The 18,687-nt window shown below is 39.9% G+C and overlaps 1 long non-coding RNA gene across 1 annotated transcript in view; it reads left to right on the top strand.

Annotated features, from left to right (window-relative positions):
• Positions 1-17,076, top strand: part of LOC309864527 — a 60,999-nt gene extending 43,923 nt beyond the window's left edge. The window contains exons 4-7 of the long non-coding RNA XR_014311591.1: positions 5,522-5,611; positions 9,452-9,623; positions 10,157-10,238; positions 16,889-17,076. This is a non-coding gene — a long non-coding RNA (uncharacterized lncRNA). The remainder of the gene's footprint in view (positions 1-5,521; positions 5,612-9,451; positions 9,624-10,156; positions 10,239-16,888) is intronic.
• Positions 17,077-18,687: the final 1,611 nt, after the last annotated feature.

Raw genomic sequence — 18,687 nt, 5'->3', positions numbered from 1 at the left:
TAATTCATAGACTGAACCAAAGATTACCTTTGGCATAAGTTCAGAGAGAGTGGAAAGCTTAGCTAAACAATTCAACCCACACCCAAACAGCATGTGCAGAGTTTTTGTTACCTAATTTGCAAAATCTGTGTAGCATATTCCACACACAAAGCTGTAGAATGATAGAAAGCTTTTTCCACTTTCCAGCAAAATACTGCACAGGCAGCAACATGTTTATGAAAACCAAGCAGCTTCATGCCAGTTCAAGATTCTCCAGCTTCCCATTTTCAAGCGTCTCTGGACTTCTGACGGCTTGCCCAGACATCCTTGCTCAGGTCCATCTGGAACTACAAGTTCATCCGTGGTTCCAGATAACAAAATAGTATTTCAGAAATGTTTGCTATAATCTTTGTTTTATTTTTCTCATGTACCCTGTGCTAGACTCTCTATTCATCTGTATCCATTTACTAGTAACATGTTTTTTTCTCAGTAGATAAATTAGTTTGTCTTCTTGTCTTTAACTGGCTGAAAAAGTCCAGAGCGGGTTCTCCTCCACCCCAGTGCTGTCCATCTGCTTACCATATTCCGTGGCCACGTGTCCTGAATTTTTCATCTCCCGTAGCTGATGTGGCCACTCTACACTTCCAAGAACTTACATAATCTTAAATCCTAGAACATTTACAAGTTGTCAGGGAACATGTACCCGCCCACAAGTAATTATCTTTTTTCCCCCCATTTTTTCCCTTTTCTTTCTTCTTTTTGAAACTTATTTCAGTTGAAAGTCTCCAAATTTTTTTCATGACTGGAATTTTAGGTTGGTGAAGGGAAGTGCTAAATACAGTTTAAAAAGCAATGTTCTGCTAACAAACTCAGATTTTATTTTTTGAGGCATGGGAAACTATCATTTTGTTATTGTTTTAACAGGGTCACTAATGATCAGAGCTAAGCTTTAAGAATATTAATCTGAATACTGTGCTTTGGATGGATTAAAGAGAGAAGAGGACAAGGTCATGACAACAAGTTATTGCTCTAAGATCGATCTGGGTGAGAAAGTAATGAAATCCTGGACTGGGAAAGTAGTAGTGGAAATGAAAAGTAAGAAGAAAATTGTCAGTGGAATTAGCAGGACTCAGCAACCAAGTAAAGTTAGAGTAGAAGGAAAGTCAAAGGCAACTGAGGTTTCAGGTTGCCTATTTCCCTGTTTCCTACTCTTAGTGCTAATGCTATTACAGAAATGTGGAAAAGAAGAATTGCTCTTCTGCAGTTAGTGGGCTAGTGAAATATCCAAGAGGAGGTATTTAACCAGACAGCCTAGTTATAAGACTTGAAAGTCTTTTTACTGATAGTCTGTGGAAATGGATGGAATTTTTATGTGAGAGTATGTGGTATAGAGTTCCATGGGACTTCAAAACATACTCACCAGGGGAAAAAATACTCACTGGAAAAAAGGGATTGAGAAAGAAAAGTATACAAGGAAGGACCAGTCAGGGAAGTGTGAGAGCACACAGGAGAGTACACAATCACAGAAAGGCAGGAAGGAGAGTTTCATGCATGTTTATTATGTGGGATTCATTGAATCTCTTGGATAAGCCGATTAATGTTTTTAATCAAATTGGGCATGTTTTCAGTCACTATTTTTTCATATATTTTTTCTGCCTTCTTATTCTTTTTTTGGGTAACTCCCATTAAATTGATATTGGTACATTCAATGTTGTTTTACTGGTCTCTTTTCTTCAGCTTGAATCATTTCTATTGATTTGTCAAGGTCCTGATTTTTAGTTCTGTTATTTTGAATCTGATTTTGAGCCCTTCTAGTGAATTTTTCATTTTAAATCCAGAATATGCATTTGTTTCCTTTTTCTAATTTCTACCACCTTACTCAGAATTTCTGTTTGTTTTATTTTTTAAGATTTTATTTATTTATTTGACAGACAGAGATCACAAGTAGGGAGAGAGGCAGGCAGAGAGAGAGGAGGAAGCAGGCTCCCTGCTAAGGGGATAGCCTGATGCAGGGCTCAATCCCAGGACCCTGGGATCATGACCTGAGCCGAAGGCAGAGGCTTTAACCCACTGAGCCACCCAGGCGCCCAGAGAATTTCTGTTTCTTGATTCATTGCTATAATACTTTTCTTTAATTCTTAAAACATGGTTTACTTTTGGGACACCTGGGTGGCTCAGTGGGTTGAGCATCTGCCTTCTGCTTGTGATCCTAGGGTCCTGGGATGGAGTACGCATCTGGTTCCTTGCTCAGTAGGGAGCCTGCTTCTCCCTCTGCCTGCTGCTCCCCCTGCTTGTGCTCAATCTCTCTCTCTCTCTCTGACAAGTAAATAAATAAAATCTTTAAAAAAGAAAACGTGGCTTACTTTAGTTTTTTGAACTAAATAGCCAATTTTTAAATAAGTGCTTTGTAATTTTTGTCTACAAAATCCAACTTTTGGGATTTAGGGACAACCAGAGACTTTTTTTTTTTTAATCAGAGACTATTTTTATTGACTGCTTTGTTTTCTGAATATGGGTCACACATTCTTGTTTCTTTGCCTACCTATAATTATTTAGTTGAAAACTGATTAGACGTACTAGATAACATATTGTAATGAGTCTAGATTTATTCATTCATTCATGCATTCATTCATTTTTACTTTTGAAGGTTATTGTTGCTGTTGATTCTTGTTTGTTACTTTGGTAACTTGCCTGAACTATAATTGTGAAGTTTTTCTCCCCTGCCACTTGCATGTGCAAATGTCTCTAGATATACATATAGATCAATATGTATCTATATATTATATATGTCATATGTATGTTTATCTCTAGTTTTTAACTAAGCAGACTTTTATTAATATACATATATACATGTATATCTATATATATACACACACATACATGTATATCTATTATATCTACACACAACATACACACATACATGGTTATTTTTATTTTGTTTCCCTGTGTCTGCATGACTTGGTGATTTGATAGGTTGTGCTCAACACATTGAGCCAGTAAAGTCTCTGTCCTCTGCCAGTGAATCTCTGTGTGAACAGGGGAGCTCATTGAAAGTTCAGGATATTTTTAAGTGTGTTTCATCTTCACCTTTTTAAAAAAAAGTTTTTTTATTTATCTATTTTCTTTCTTTTTTTTCCATCTTCACCTTTTACTTTCCAGCGGGCCTTTTCTATTTCCTCTATGCATGCACATAGCTCCGGGGTTGGCCTGGAATGGGTGACTAGCTTTGGCTCCCTCTCATCTCCACATAGGCACAGACAGGAATATGCCTCCACCATGACCACAGCCTCCGACTGGTAGAGCTGTTGGCTCTCTCTGTTCACCCACCTAAGAACCCATTACTTCAACTAAAAATGGTGGGAGTGGTTGTCTCCTACCACTCCAAACTGAGTGAGCTCACGCTTACCATGCAGAGAAGCTGCCAGTTTTCCTAGCCCACCCTACCTCTACCAAATCTCTGTCCTTACTAAAGAGGCAACAGGAGTGGAGAGCGGCTGCAGGCCAGAATGCCACAGTCTCTTTATTCTTACTCAAAATTCAACAGTTTTTCAAGCCTCAACACTTCTCAGATTGTTGTATGCCTTTGGTCGATTTTCAGAGTGTTAAAATGATTGGTTTTGTCAATTTTATCTAACTTTATACATTTTAGAAAGAGGTTTTATACTTTACGTTCAAATTTTATACTTTTTCCCTCTATTTCAGAGTGATTTGTATGTCATAAAGAAATAGGGTAATAAGAAAATTGAAAGTGATCAGGCCATTTTGAACACCTTAATAAAAACTGTTCAAGGGGGTACGGTTGAGGAATGATATAGAAAGCCAATGTACTATCATTCTACATTATTCTACTTACTTCCTCACAGAATAGAAATCTTTGACTAACTCCTGTGACAATAAACTTTATTTAAAGTCGCACACTCACATTAGAACTCCTTTTTCAGGAGTGTCTGGGAGGCTCAGTTGTTGGGGCGTCTGCTTTTGACTTGGGTTGTGGTTTCAGGGTCCTGGAATCAAGCCCTGAGTTGGGCTCCCTGCTCAGTAGGGAGTCTGCTTCTCCCTCTCCCTCGGCCCCTCTGCCTGCTTGTGTTCTCTCTCTCAAATAAATAAAATCCTTAAAAAAAAAAAAAAAAGCCAAACCTCATTATTCAGAGAAAGATACTTACATCTCTCCTTTTCATATCAAAAAAATTATGCCAGTGGGGTGCCTGGGTGCCTCAGTGGGTTAAGCCTCTGCCTTCAGCTTGGGTCATGATCTCAGGGTCCTGGGATCGAGCCCCTCATCGGGCTCTCTGCTCAGCAGGAAGCCTGCTTCCCCCTCTCTCTCTGACTGCCTCTCTGCCTACTTGTGATCTCTGTCTGTCAAATAAATAAATAAAATCTTTAAAACAAAACAAAAAAATTATGCCAGAGAACCTGGATAAGCCAATCTGAAAATCACATATTGAACTTCCATTTAAATTTTCTCAGGGACAAACCCCTGACACAATTGTTTATTCTTTGAGGGTGCAAAAAATCCAGTGAGATATTGTGTTCTATTCAGTTGGTCATTATGATATTTAAAACTATTCCTTAAAGAAAAAAAATATATTGTTCTCTAAATATCAGGCAGGTCCTCACTGCTTTGCTGGTTTTCTCAAAGAGGAGTTATGTGCTGAACATATATTTTCACTAAACCTGTACAGTGCATGTATATATATAATTGGCTTCCAAGGATGAAAAAAAGCTAGAGCAATTTGGGGGTGTTTTTTATGCAGTTTTTTATACATGATGAAGATATATTTTCACTGGGTTTGGGATGGTTGTTCTTAAAGGCAAAAGACTTAACATCTGGGATGCCTGGGTGGCTCAGTCAGTTAAGCATCTGCCTTCAGCTCAGGTCATGATCCCAGGGTCCTGAGATCGAGTTCTGCACTGGGCTTTTTGCTCAGTGGGGAGCCTGCTTATCCCCTCTGCCTGCCGCTCCCCTACTTGTACTCTCTCTGTCTCTCTGACAAATAAATAAATAAAATCTTTTAAAAATATATTAAAAAAAAAAGACTTAATATCCATAGGGTTAGCATTAGGTGGAACAGAGGTCCGTAGCTCTTGAACTGGTTAGTAAACACCAAAGAATTGAGAAATAGAAAGCAGGCACTTTGGGATGCTTTGAGGAGCACACATCAAACCACCACAGACTCAGATGTTGTGCTAAAGAAGTAAGAGGGCCAAGAAGAAAACATTAGTCAGGTCTGGAACTCCACTCATTCCAATAATATGCCTGGCAAAGAAATTAGTACCTGTTTTGCAACATAGCCTTAGGGCAAGTCTGGGCAAGCTTTGGGTGGGCAAAAAATTGGCTTCCCAAAACTGACCTGGTTTGCCAAGCCAACCCACATGCGTGCCTCACACATGGACTCTTCCTTTCCCCTCCTTTCTTTCCTTTTCTTCTTCCCACTTCCTTCCTCACTATCCTGCCTCTCTTCCTCTTGCTTCAACCTCCTCCTCCTACTTCTCCCCCCTACCCTGTCCTATCGGTCTACTCTTCTTTTTCTTTCTTTTTCAGAATGATTTGTGGAAATGTGGAATGTGTTTGTCAGACAACTGCATCAGGGACAGTTAAGTGGAAGCCAGAAGCATGAGTCTTGTGGTCATCGTAAGTTCTCGGGCTTCCCTACCTCCTCATTTGTTTATGTTAGCTAAGTACTAAAATCAAGGTCTTTACTAATTTATAGTTCAAATACACATATGAGTAAATGTGTTTGTGTGTATGTGGAAATATATATGTACGTGAATCTGAGTTTGTATAAACACTGATGGATATTTTCCCAAATGAACTGATGATGACCTCTAATTTGTGGTTTAACAGAAGGAACTTTATGTCCTACTTTTTTCCTCTGGAGAAATTAAAAGATTACTAAGGGTGGTGGTGGGGCAACACTGTGCATATTTGTGTGTGAGTATGTGAGTGTTAGGTAATATTGGGTGGAAAATTTGGGATATTTTCCTTTGTAGTATTCCAAATAAATCTGTTTATATCGTGGATAGTTACTGGGAAGTAACTTCATGAAGTAACTGGGAAGTCCTTCATGAAGGACTTCTTAATTTCCAGAAAATCTTATAATTGTTTATCATTAAGGTTTTTAAATAGACTTTGTTCCATTAGCAGTAATAGCTTCCTTTGAGCATTTACTCTGTCTGGCATTGCTGAAAACTTTACATTCTGATGTTTAATTCTATAGGTGGGCATTAATATGCCCAGGAAAGATGAGATTTGGAGAGGCTAAGCAAATAGAGGCTATTTGCCTAACACAGTAGAGCAGATAAGTGTACAGCTGTTACATGACTATAGATCTATCTGTAGCCAAAGGACACCTGCCATTGTGACATAAAAGGACTTAGATATGGGCTTATTTTAGAATTTCCTCCTACTAATTTGGGCTTAGTTTAAAGTTTTCTTGTTATTTGAGATCTTTCTTTTTTCTTAATGCAGGTTAAAACTACTTTTGCATGATCCCATAGGTTTTGATATGTTGTATTTTCACTTTTGTTTGTTTTAAGATTTTTTTTTTCTCTTTTGATACCTTCTTTGTCCCATTGGTTGTTCAGGAGTATGTTATTGAATTTCCACAAATTTTTGAATTTTCCAACTTTTCTCCTGTTTTTCATTTCAAAACCATTGTGATTAGAAGATACTTGGCATGACTTCAGATTTCTGAAATTTACTAAGACTTTTTGTGACCTTTCATATAATCTATCCCAGAGAAACTCATATGTGCACTCAGAAGAATGTGTGTTCTGATGCTACTGGATAGAATGTTCTGTATATGCCTATTAGGTCCATTTTCTCAGAAATATGGTTCTGTTCTAATGTTTCCTTGTTGATTTTCCATCTCTAATTTATCTATTGTTGAAAGTGGGGTATTGAAGTCCCCTACCATTACTGAATTATTATCTACTTCTCCTTTCAGATCTGTTGGTATTTGCTTAATATATGTAAGTGCTTCAATGTTGGGTGCATATATATTTATGATTGTTATGTCTACTTGATGAATTAACCCCTTTTTCATTATATAACATTATATAATGATCTTCTTTGTCTCTTGTTACTACTTTTAGCTTAAAGTCTTTTCTGTCTTGCATAAGTATAGCTGAGCTACCCCTGCTTTGCTTTGTTTCCATTTGCATGAACTATCTCTATGCCTTCACTTTGAACCAACATATTCTTAAAGCTGAAGTGAGTCTGTTGTAGGCAGCAAATAATTGGATCTTGTTTTGTTTTGTTTTACCTGTCCAGACTCTCTATGTCTTTTAATTTTTTTATGTTTTATCTATTTATTTTATTTATTTTCCTTTTTTAAAGTAAGCTCCATTGCCAGCATGGAGCCCAACGCAGGGCTGGAGCTCATGACCCTGAGATCAAGAACTGAGCTGAGATAAGAGTTAGACATTTAACTGAGAGCCACCCATGCGCCCCTGGACAGTTTTGTTGTAATTGCCTTGGAGAAGATTATTTTGGATTTAAGTTTTTGGGGTGACCTATTAGCTTCATGAACTTGGATGTGCAATTCTTTCCCCAGGTTTGGGATGTTCCCAGCCATTATCTTTAAATAAGCTTTCTACTCCTTGCTTCCTCTCTTCTTCTGGGACTCCAGTAACCCAAACATTGTTTCTTGGAATTGTGTTCTATAAGGCCCATAGGTATTCTTCATTCCTTTTTTTTTTTTCTTTTTATTCTCTGATTAAATCATTTGATTGATCTGTTTTCTAGATCATTTTTTAAAATATTTTATTTATTTATTTGACAGAGATCACAAGAAGCCAGAGAGGCAGGCAGAGAGAGAGGAAGGGAAGCAGGCTCTCTGCTGAGCAGAGATGCAGATGCGGGGCTTGATTCCAGGACCATGGGATCATGACCTGAGCCGAAGGCAGAGGCTTTAACCCACTGAGCCACCCAGGCGCCTGTGTTTTCTAGATCATTGATTCTTCCCGGTTAACTCTGCTATTGAAGCTTTCTATTCAGTTCTTTAGCTCAGTCATGTATTCTTCAACTCCAAAGTTTGGTTTTTTTTTTAAATATCACCTGGTGGCTCAGTCACTGGGTGTCTGCCTTCAGCTTGGGTCATGGTCCCAGCATCCTGCAATCAAGCAGGGAGCCTTCCTGCTTCTCCTGCTCCCACTCCCCGTTTGTGTTCTCTCTCTTGCTGTCTCTCTCTGTCAGATAAATAAGTAAAATCTTTTTTTAAAAAAATGATGTTTTCTGTATCTGTTTTTGAACTCATTTGTTTTTGTTTGGACTCTTGTTCTTGTACTGATATTGTTAAATTTTCTATTGGTGTTCTCTTGTAGCTCTCTGAGCATCCATAGGACAATGATTTTAAATTCTTTGTTGGGAAATTCTTTAGAACCAGCTACTAAGGGTTTTACTGTATTCCTTTGGTAGAGTCACATTTCTCTAATTCTTTGTGATCTCTGTGGCCTTGTGTAGGTATCTGTGTATCTGGAAAAAAATCACCTCTTCCAGATTTTATGGACTGACTTGATTAAGGAAAGACTTTCACCTATGGGTGGGGCACACTAGAGCACACTAGCCCCCAGGTCTGGTGGCACTGGGCACCGACTTTGAAGGCATGTGGCAGCACCAGGTTGGGGATGGGAAGGACCTACTATCTCTCTTGCTCAGGCTACTGGGGTGAATAGCATTGACAACTGTGTGGTACTTGGTGCACACAGTGGGGGTCCATAGTAGCTGCAAGGGCTGTTGAGGTTCTTGGTGGTCTTCAGGTCCAGTGGCTAGGGAGCAGGGAAGACAACAGTGGTGGTTGGAGCTGGTGATGTGCACAGACTCTTCTACTGGGGCCAGCTGCAGGTGCCTATGTAATGGCAAGAGCTTATTGTACTACATATAGTTGTGGGGGGTGGTGAGGGGAGACAGGCAACATAGATTGGGGCATCTGCAGGGGCCCTGGCAGTTGGCATGTTCTTCCTTGGCTGCACAGTTGCCCCCAGGCTTGTGCCTGCAGGGGCATACTGGTGTATAGCTGTAGGGACTGACGGCAAGTAAGCACAGTGGTGCAGGCTAGAGCAAAGGAAGGGCCTGATCTGGGCCCACCAGCAGGTGGGGAGACCCTGCCCCTGTGGCTCCACAATCTCTCCCTGGGTATGCACATGGCAGCTGAGGTTAGGGACAGTTGGCAGGCCATTGGGTGCACGTACACAGAGTGGCTAACTGAGTGTGCACACAGCAGTGGGAGTCAACTGTGCGGGTTTGTGCTGGTGTCTTGCGCTCTTGCAGCTGCAGAGGCCTGGGCTGATTGGGCCCAGATGTAGTTCCAGTCTCTGATGGGGGCCTGAAGTGCGGGGGGTGGGGGGTGGGGGGGTGAGCAGACAGACTCAGGTGGCTGGCATCTCCAAATGAGAATACCTGTGGGATGAAATCTGGTGATATCCGCAGGGTTTCTGTTGCATCTGTGCTAACCATTAATTTCTTGAGTAGCAAAATGCTGGATTAGTCTGCACACCAGGCCCCGGTGAACTGCAATTGCTCCTGCTGCATGACTAGTACTGGTAGCGCCTGCATTTCTAGCTGTGTCTGTCGATCTCTGCTGTGCTGGTCTGCTGAGGGTGGAACCAAAGGAGGACCTATGACTGGTGCCCCCAAAGGCTGGGTAAGCTGATTGCTCACCCCACTATGCTTTTTCTGACAAAGGGAACTCTTTCTACCTGTGAAGTGCCCTCTTGGCTAGCATGGTGCTGGCTGGAGGTGGGATAATCCTGGAAAATGAAGCTGTCTTCACTCCCTTCTTGTGAGATTTCAGGTGTTTTCTTCCACTGTGTAGTTAAAGTTTCTTAAGTGGATGCCAGAGATTTCCTAGAGCTCCTTTTGTTTGCGAATAGCTGTGTGATTGTTGATCTGTGTTGTAGGGGGCAGGAGGCCGCGTTCTCTTATGTCACCATTTTGGGCTCATCTGTTGTTTTGTGGCTGATACTTTTCAGCCTTCTACTCCAGTGAAGCCACAAATACCCTCATCTACATTTAAGACTCCTTTCTTTTCCCTTTGGGAGAACATTGGCTAGAGCCCAGTCAACCTAATTTCAACATATCTGTTTTTTGAAAATTCCCTAGTAGCCTCCTTTGTCCATGCTTATGGAAGTCTAGAAGGGAGACTTCTAATACATTAACCCATTTTTTTCTTGTCAGTGAAATGAAAGTATTATGGGACTCTTCACCCTGAAAAGTTTTCTCAACTGCTCTGTTACCACTCAACTAAGGACGTCTGAAGGTGAGAATCTGTCCTAGACTGAGGGCAGCTAGTATACACAGAAATGTTAAACCGATCAGAAATAGAGGCAGCTCCTTCGAGCCGCCAGCTGGACGTGTCCTGGCAGAGTGGAATCTGGTCTTCTTTGTTTTGGAACATCAGCTCATTGTTCTTTAATACCTTTTAACCTGGAAAAGTTAAATATAGTCTTCAATAACTGAAATCACCCTATGCTATCAGGATTAGTGTTGAAATCTTCCAGCCCACTGAGTAGACAGCAGCTAGTCCTTTGATAACTATCAGCAGTCTCTGGCGGGGAGACTAACCACATGACCACTGCTTCCTTTATTTCACCCATCTCTGAGCAGCATGAAGGCTTAATTCGGTCAGTAAAGAGATTTTCAAACACGTGCCTGCAGAGTGGTATGAACTGGCTGCACATCAGATTTATCTGGTGAGACTTTTCTAAGATATGACCCATTCCTGAGGAATGCGGAGAGTTCAGAAATAAAAATAATATAAATATAAATATAAATTTAAATACAAATATAAATACCAATATAGTTCCTCCAGTAATTTTGGTGAATAGCCAGACTTTGGAACCATGGCCCAGAGCATCAAAGAGAAATGTAGCTCCTTCTCTTAACTTACGAACTTTGCCCTACTGTCTGGAGCAATGTTGTCCAGTTTGGTAGGTGGTAGCCACTAGCCGTGTATGGCCACTGAGCATTTCAATTGTGAGTAGCTATTTGAGATTTCAAAGACATGTTGACATACAATATTTGAAACATATTGGGTCATGCAGAAATTTTACAAAACCTGATTTTACCTGTTTCCTTGTACATATTTATTTATTGTATATAGACAATGACATCATGAAAGTGCTGTGATCTTTTTTTTTTTTTTTTTAAGATTTTATTTTAAGTAATCTCTACCCAGTGTGGGGCTCAAACTTACAACCCTGAGATCAAGAGTCACATGCTCAGGGCACCTGGGTGGTTTAGTTGTTAGGCGTCTGCCTTCAGCTTGGGTCAAGATCCCAGGGTCCTCCTGGCTGGCTAAATAAATTCTTAAAAAAAAAAAAAAAAGGAGTCACATGCTCTACTGACTGAGCCAGCCAGGTGCGCCCCCTTTTACTTACTTTAATGTAGCTATCAAACATTTAAAATTACATATGCAGCTTGCATTGTATTTCTGCTGGACAGTTCTGATCTGGAAGGTATTTGTCCCATGAGTCAGGGAACTTTATGACTTTTGAGTCATAAAATTCTAAAGTTCAAAGAATATTGTAGATGATACAACCCTTTCATTTCATAAATGAGGCTACTGGCACCCAGGTGGGTGAAGTGACTTATTTAGGTCACCAGAATTGATGGGAGAGCCAGGATGTCTCTGAATCACATATACTTGGATCCCCATCCCGTGCTAGCGTCTCTCACCCATGCTGCCTGTGTTTAGCTGCAGTAGCTCTACTGAGTGTTTCAGGGGTCCTGCAAGTCTGGGGCATAGCAAGTTTCACCACCTCCTGCCCCTACTGCAGTTTCTGCTCACGGGCTCCTGTCTGCATAGCTGGTGCTTCCAAAATTCATTACTAAAAACCATCTTTGAGCCTAAGCTGCTGTCTCCCCTTTTCACCATCTCACATTCATTACTAGCTTTGACTCTGCACAGAGCTGTGGTTTTTGTGAGGTCTTGGTATTTTTCCAAAGCATGGCTCAAAAAAACTAACAAACAAACAAAAACTGTCTAGCTAATTAAGAAGTGTGAACCTTAGAAATTCCTTAATCATGTTCCCCCCCACCCCACATGTCTACACATCCTGATTTTCTCTGGCATCTACCAAACAGTGTTATTTCTCTTCCCTTTTCAAGTACTAGCTCACTCTTTAGAAGGATCAAGTGCTGATGGGTAGAGAGCCACTCCCTAGTTCTTGCCCTTTAACCATAAAAACAAGTTATTTATTTTTTTAACATGGCATCAGCAGAGACTTGTTTATATAAAACTTTTTTAAACCAAAACCAAAAATATTTTCTCGCTTATCCTTTAATAAACTATTTGAGAATTTTAAAGATTTTATTTATTTATTCGTTCATTTATTTATTTAGTGTGTGTGAGCAGGGGGAAGGGCAGAGGGAGAGGAAGCAAAAGAGAATCCCAAGCAGACTCAGCGCTGAGCTTGAGCCAATGCAAAGCTCAGTCTCAGGACCTTGAGATCATGGCCTGAGAGGAAATCAAGAGTTGGACCCTCAACAGCCTGAGCCACCCAGGTGCCCCAAACCATTTGAGAATTAAAAAAAAATAATGTTATTGGTAGCATCCAAAATATTTCTAGAATCCTCTCCCCACCTCCATAGGAATATTTGCTGCTCTAAATGGTGCATTCCAGGAACCTACTTCCCTGGATGATTCCAAGTCTGTTGAGATCCATGTATCTGCGTGTCCAAAATGTATGAAAATCCATTTATGTGTGTCAAAGTCAGTGAAGACACAGAGAAATACCTGACTAATGTCTTTGCGTTTCCATGTATATCCTTCTGGATTCCTTAGATTTACTCTTTTTAAATGAAAGACAGATGGGGCTCCTGGGTGGCTCCGTGGGTTAAGCCTCTGCCTTCAGCTCAGGTCATGATCTCCAGGTCCTGCAATTGAGCCCTGCATCAGGCTCTCTGCTCAGCAGGGAGCCTGCTTCCCCCCAACCCCCCCCCCCTGCCTGCCTCTCTGCCTACTTGTGATCTCTGTCAAATAAATAAATAAAATCTCTAAATGAAAGACAGACTAAAATGGAAAATGTAATATCAGTTTCTGAAACTGTCTTATATGTATCTATTTCTATATCTTTCTCACCTATTGAATATCTCTTGTCTGTCAGCTATATACCCATACTAATTTTAGCTTTAAAAAAGTTTGAAGAAAATCTGCCTCAGGGTAACAGTCAGAAACCCATTATTAGACTTTGTAACTATTCTTAAGATTTCTTGGTAGACTGAATAGGGAACACTTCCTCTAAGTTTGCAGATGTGACAGCATCCTTCTTTCACAACTTCTTCCCACAACTCCCATGTTAGTTTTTTGCCTTTTAAAACTGTGGGAGAGGGCTGATACTAAGTCTTATGGACATCTTCATAAATTATCAGAGGCCTTGGCTTGGATGGCTCCAAGCTCTCTGGGCCAGACCTGGCTGACGTTCCTCCTCACTGAAGCCATTCAGCAGAAGAGGCAGACGGAATGCCAGCTGCTGGAAGGGCTTGCCTGGATGGGACCAGACTGTCAGTGGTGCATTAAATGAAAGAGGTTGTAGAAAAGTTTGGACACCTGTTCAGACATGGTCTTTCATGTGTCATGCCTCAAGCATGTACTTGAAAGGTCCATAGCCAATGAGATTTGTTTCTACTTCTGAGCAGTAGGACTACTAAACCAGTAATGGTAATTTAAAGTAAAATCTTTATAATGATATATAAAAGCAGAACATAATTCTGCTTCAGTTACCCATTTAAGTCTTTAGTCTGAAGTGGACGCTTCACTCAGGATATAGAATGTGGCACTTTTTAAATTGTTGATCCAGAGTAATGGAGCCACCGTTTGCTATCTCAGTGTCAAAGCATCAGAAGTCACATACAAAGATTGAGGCCAAAAATAATTTACATTTTCTGATTTATCCTTCATCACACCAATTCTGCTTATCAGGGAAAGAAAGACATGGACATATTCTGCTTCAGTTTCTGGTAAAACTGCCAAATAGGACTTGCTTATATATTTCTGAACTAAGAAAATACAGATAGTTCTATTTCCAACTGACAATGCTTCTTGCGACAAAAACAAAATTTTATGTTTAGAATGCTTCAGCAACTTCCTAACTGAAAGTGAATAGTATATTTTGTCCAGCTTCTTAGTAGTAAAATGTTAATTTGAAATAACCACTGTTATCATTACTAATGAATTTTAGTAGTCATTGTCAACCATACTGATCAAATTTAAATTAAATATATCTTTCTTCCTATTTATAATTTTAGGTCAACTACTGTAGTCATATGTCTTGTTTCCTATATGTAGTAAATACTATTTTCATATTGGAAGAGTTCAGAAGCTTCTTAGCTTTCAAAGAATGACATCTGATTGGTGAGGGGCATGCAAATTCAGTACTATTCTTTCAATCTCAAAATAGAAACTGTAATACAGATCTTTCATTTCAATACAGTATATATAACAGGTGATGTGGTTAAGTGGCAACAGCTGGGAGTTTTGCAGTATTATTACAAATCAGAATTCCATAATATTTCTTTTCCCTTTCCTCAAGCATTTGTTAATCTTCACTCATTTGTGGTTCTAAGTGTTGGTATAGCTTGCTTTCCTCATAAAATGATATCATTGACTTGTGAAGCAAAATCTTTTAGGTTAAATTGCTAGGTCATGGTCATTCTTAGTGGGATCCAATAAAAGCAAAATTCATAGGGCAACATCATTTTCAAACAATTCCCCACCACATTATGTTTTACTTATAAACTTGCTTATGGAGAATGAATAGTATCCTATATCCACATATGGAAAGAAAGTCACATCTTTTTTTTTTTTTTAAAGATTTTATTTTTTTGTCAGAGAGAGAGAAAGAGAGAGAGCACGGGCAGGGGGGAGGGGCAAAAGGAAGCCAGAAGCAGGCTCCACACTGAGCAAGGAGCCTCATGCAGGACTCTGTCTTAGGACTCTGGGATATTGACCTGAGCAGAAGTCAGTTGTTTAACCAACTGAGCCACCCAGACGTCCTGAAAGTTACACCTTGGCATGCACTCTAGCATTTCATTTTTAATTTCCCTGGTAGTGTTTATTTATTGAAAGATGCAGAAAATCTATGAAAGCTCATTTTTGAAGAACTCGTAAATGAAGGTAACACAATTTTTTTTAAGATTTTATTTATTTGTCAGAGAGAGAGTACAACCAGGGGGAGCAGCAGGCAGAACAGGCAGAAGGAGAAGCAGGCTCCCCACTGAGCAGAGAGCCCTATGGGGGACCTCATCATAGGACCCCAGGATCACGACCTGAGCCAAAGGCACTTAACCAACTGAGCCATACTGGTATCCCAGAATATGGGTTTTTGAGTAGATATACCAATCTGATGTTAATTCTCTTATTGCTTTGTGACCACTAGTATGGGCATTTAGCATGTTTATATGTTTGAAAATGTTGCCATCTTGGCCTCATTAGAACAAAATTCTAATTAAGCCATCTGCTCAAATACTATTCTTAATAACTCTCCTATTAAACCCCAGGACTCTTAAGGAGATTGTTAGTTTTGAGTCGTGAGTTACTTGGTCCCGTCTGATGAGTTCAAAGTTTTTAATTGTTGAGTTTTTAACTGTTTCATGTGCCTAGGAGAGAAAAAGAAAAAATATCAAAAGGTTGTGTTTTCTACTCTTATGTGCTAACTTTTGTGCTGACAGTATTACAATTAAATTCACTGGTCAGACCTCTGATAATTTGAGATGTTTTAAAATTTCATTTTTATATAATTTACATATTTGAGCAAAGTGACATCTACAGTTTTTATCCTAGCGTGATTTATAACCTAATATTGAAGGAGATTTTGAAATTACATAATTCAGAACATAAGTTTTAATACTAAAAAATACCCATAGTTCTTTTATTTATATGGTTGAATGACCTTATTGAGATTTACAAAATAACCATGTAATGTTTGTCTCTTAGAATTACCCCTGGACTCTAAATTTGTAAGATTCCTTTTTTTTTTTAATAAAGATTTTATTTATTATTTGAGACAGAGAGAGCACAAGCAGGGCGAGGGGCAGGAAGAAAGGGACAAGCCGACTCCATACTGAGCACAGAGACTTTATGTGGGGCTCAATCCCCAGACCAGGAAATCATGACCTCAACTGACTAAACCACCCAGGCGCCCCTGTAAGATTCTTTTAAAATATCTCATAAGCATCTGGCTACTATCCAAACCCTCATTTAGTCTAATACAGTGGAAAGACACTGACCATCAAATAAATCTTTAATTTTTATGAAGGAAAAAGAACCACGTATCTAGCAAAAGTACTTTCAAAATAGCAATTCTTTAAAAAAAAATGCTATTTAATACACTACATCACCTGATTAATGAAAAGGGATTAACAAATGTGTTTGTATCTGCAACTATAACATAGAGCTTTCCTATTACTTTCCTTTTGATGTACAGTATCTAGATTATATTATATTGCATGTATATGTCATTATATTAAAACCCATACTGTTTTAGGACCGAAAGACCCCTAGTGATCTTCTACACCAGTGCTTCTCAGATTGGATTTACCTGCAGGGCTTTAAAACTTGCTTAGCATAAGCATCCTGTAACAAGTGGAAATCTCTGAAATTGGACCCCAGGCATCAAAGGTTTAAAAATTCTCCAGGTGATTCATTGGGAGGCCTCCATAATAGTAAGTGGCTTAGGCCAGTCATCCTCACATTTGTGCATAAGAACCACCTATAGAATTTGTTACAGCATGGATTCTTGGTCCTTACTCCCAGAGGATCTAATTCAGTACATCTGGACTTGGGTCTGAAGCGCTTCAAAATCCCAGGGGATGTGGACTGAGCTGAACCCCACCGCCATTCACTTGTTAAAGATAAGGCTTTTAGGAGGTAAAGATACTTGAAGTTATATAAGTGGTGTCATCCTTTAGGACTGGTGACCTTATGAGAAGAAGAAAAGAGAAAAATCCTTCTCTTTCTACACATGCATGCCCTGGGAGAGGCCATGTGAGGACACAGTGAGAAAACAGGAAGAGAGCTCCCCCCCCCCAAAACGGAATTGATCTTGGACTTTCTAGCCTCCACTACTGTGAGAAATAAATTTCTGTTGTGTAAGACACCCAGTGTATAGTATTTTGTTGTGGCAGCCCAAGCTGACTAATAGGCCAAGCGGTGCTGATGCTGGTGGTCCATAGACCGCATTCTGAGTACACTAGCTGAAGCCACATTCCCCAGGAATTCGGTTTCAATTTGTCTGAGGGTAAGTGCAGGGCATCATTATTTTTTAATGTTTCCCGGGTGATGTTGATGTATAACCAGGACTGAGAACCTCTGATCAAGGCCAATTGCTTCAACTTAAAGCTAATGACACTGAGACTCAAGGAGGTTAAGTGGTTTGCCCTAGTTATCATGTATGCTATGGCTAAATTTTCCAGATTTATAGGGGGAGAAAAAATTACTCCTGAGGCCACACACTAGTATGTGAAAGATTTAGCCCTAGACCCCAACACTCTCCATTTCTAGGACTGACCCATTCATTTCTCCCCAAACAGCATTAATTTATTTAATTCAGGTAGATTCATTTTAAGTAGCTTTTTTATTGTAGTACAATCCAAGAATGTTGTATTCTGTGTTCTAGGTCTGCTCCAAAATTGTTGCTATTTGTTATGACGTGCTTAATGACTGATCATGAAGTGAGATTATACACACACACACACACACACACACACACACAATTCATATGTATATATATACCTCCATGTGGCTGATCTTCACACTCTAACAGTAATGTGCCCACTATGAATAAAAACACTGCCATCTAGCATTATCCTTTTTTTTTTTTTCATTTAAAGATTTTTATTTATTTATTTGAGAGAGAGCATGAGCAGAGAGGAGGGGCAGAGGCAGAGAGAGAGGGAGAAGCAGACTCCCAGCTGAGCAGGGAACCTGCCATGGGACATGATCCCAGGACCCTGGGATCATAACCTGAGCTGAAGGCAGAGCCTAACTGTCTGAGCCACCCAGGTGCCCTAGCATTGTCCTTCTTGCAAGTAGCAGGAAGTGTAGAAAGTTGAGTCACGCAATAAAAATGTGAAAATTTGTTAAAACTTTTGAATGCCTTACAAAAGAAGCAAGGGCAAAAATGAACTATTGGGATTTCATCAAGATCAAAAGCTTTTGCACAGCAAAGGAAACAGTTAACAAAATCAAAAGACAACTGACAGAATGGGAGAAGATATTTGCAAACGACATATCAGATAAAGGACTAGTGTCCAAAATCTATAAAGAACTTAGCAAACTCAACACCCAAAGAACAAATAATCCAATCAAGAAACGGGCAGAGGACATGAACAGACATTTCTGCAAAGAAGACATCCAGATGGCCAACAGACACATGAACAAGTGCTCCATATCACTCGGCATCAGGGAAATACAAATCAAAACCACAATGAGATATCACCTCACACCAGTCAGAATGGCTAAAATCGACAAGTCAGGAAAGGACAGATGCTGGCGAGGATGCGGAGAAAGGGGAACCCTCCTACACTGTTGGTGGGAATGCAAGCTGGTGCAGCCACTCTGGAAAACAGCATGGAGGCTCCTCAAAATGTTGAAAATAGAACTGCCCTATGACCCAGCAATTGCACTACTGGGTATTTACCCTAAAGATACAAACGTAGTGATCCGAAGGGGCACGTGCACCCGAATGTTTATAGCAGCAATGTCCACA

This window comes from Mustela nivalis, assembly GCF_964662115.1.
Source record: "Mustela nivalis genome assembly, chromosome: 5".
Classification (NCBI taxonomy): domain Eukaryota; kingdom Metazoa; phylum Chordata; class Mammalia; order Carnivora; family Mustelidae; genus Mustela; species Mustela nivalis.
The sequence above is the reverse complement of the archived record's forward strand: the minus strand, read 5'-3'. Positions and strand labels throughout refer to the sequence as shown.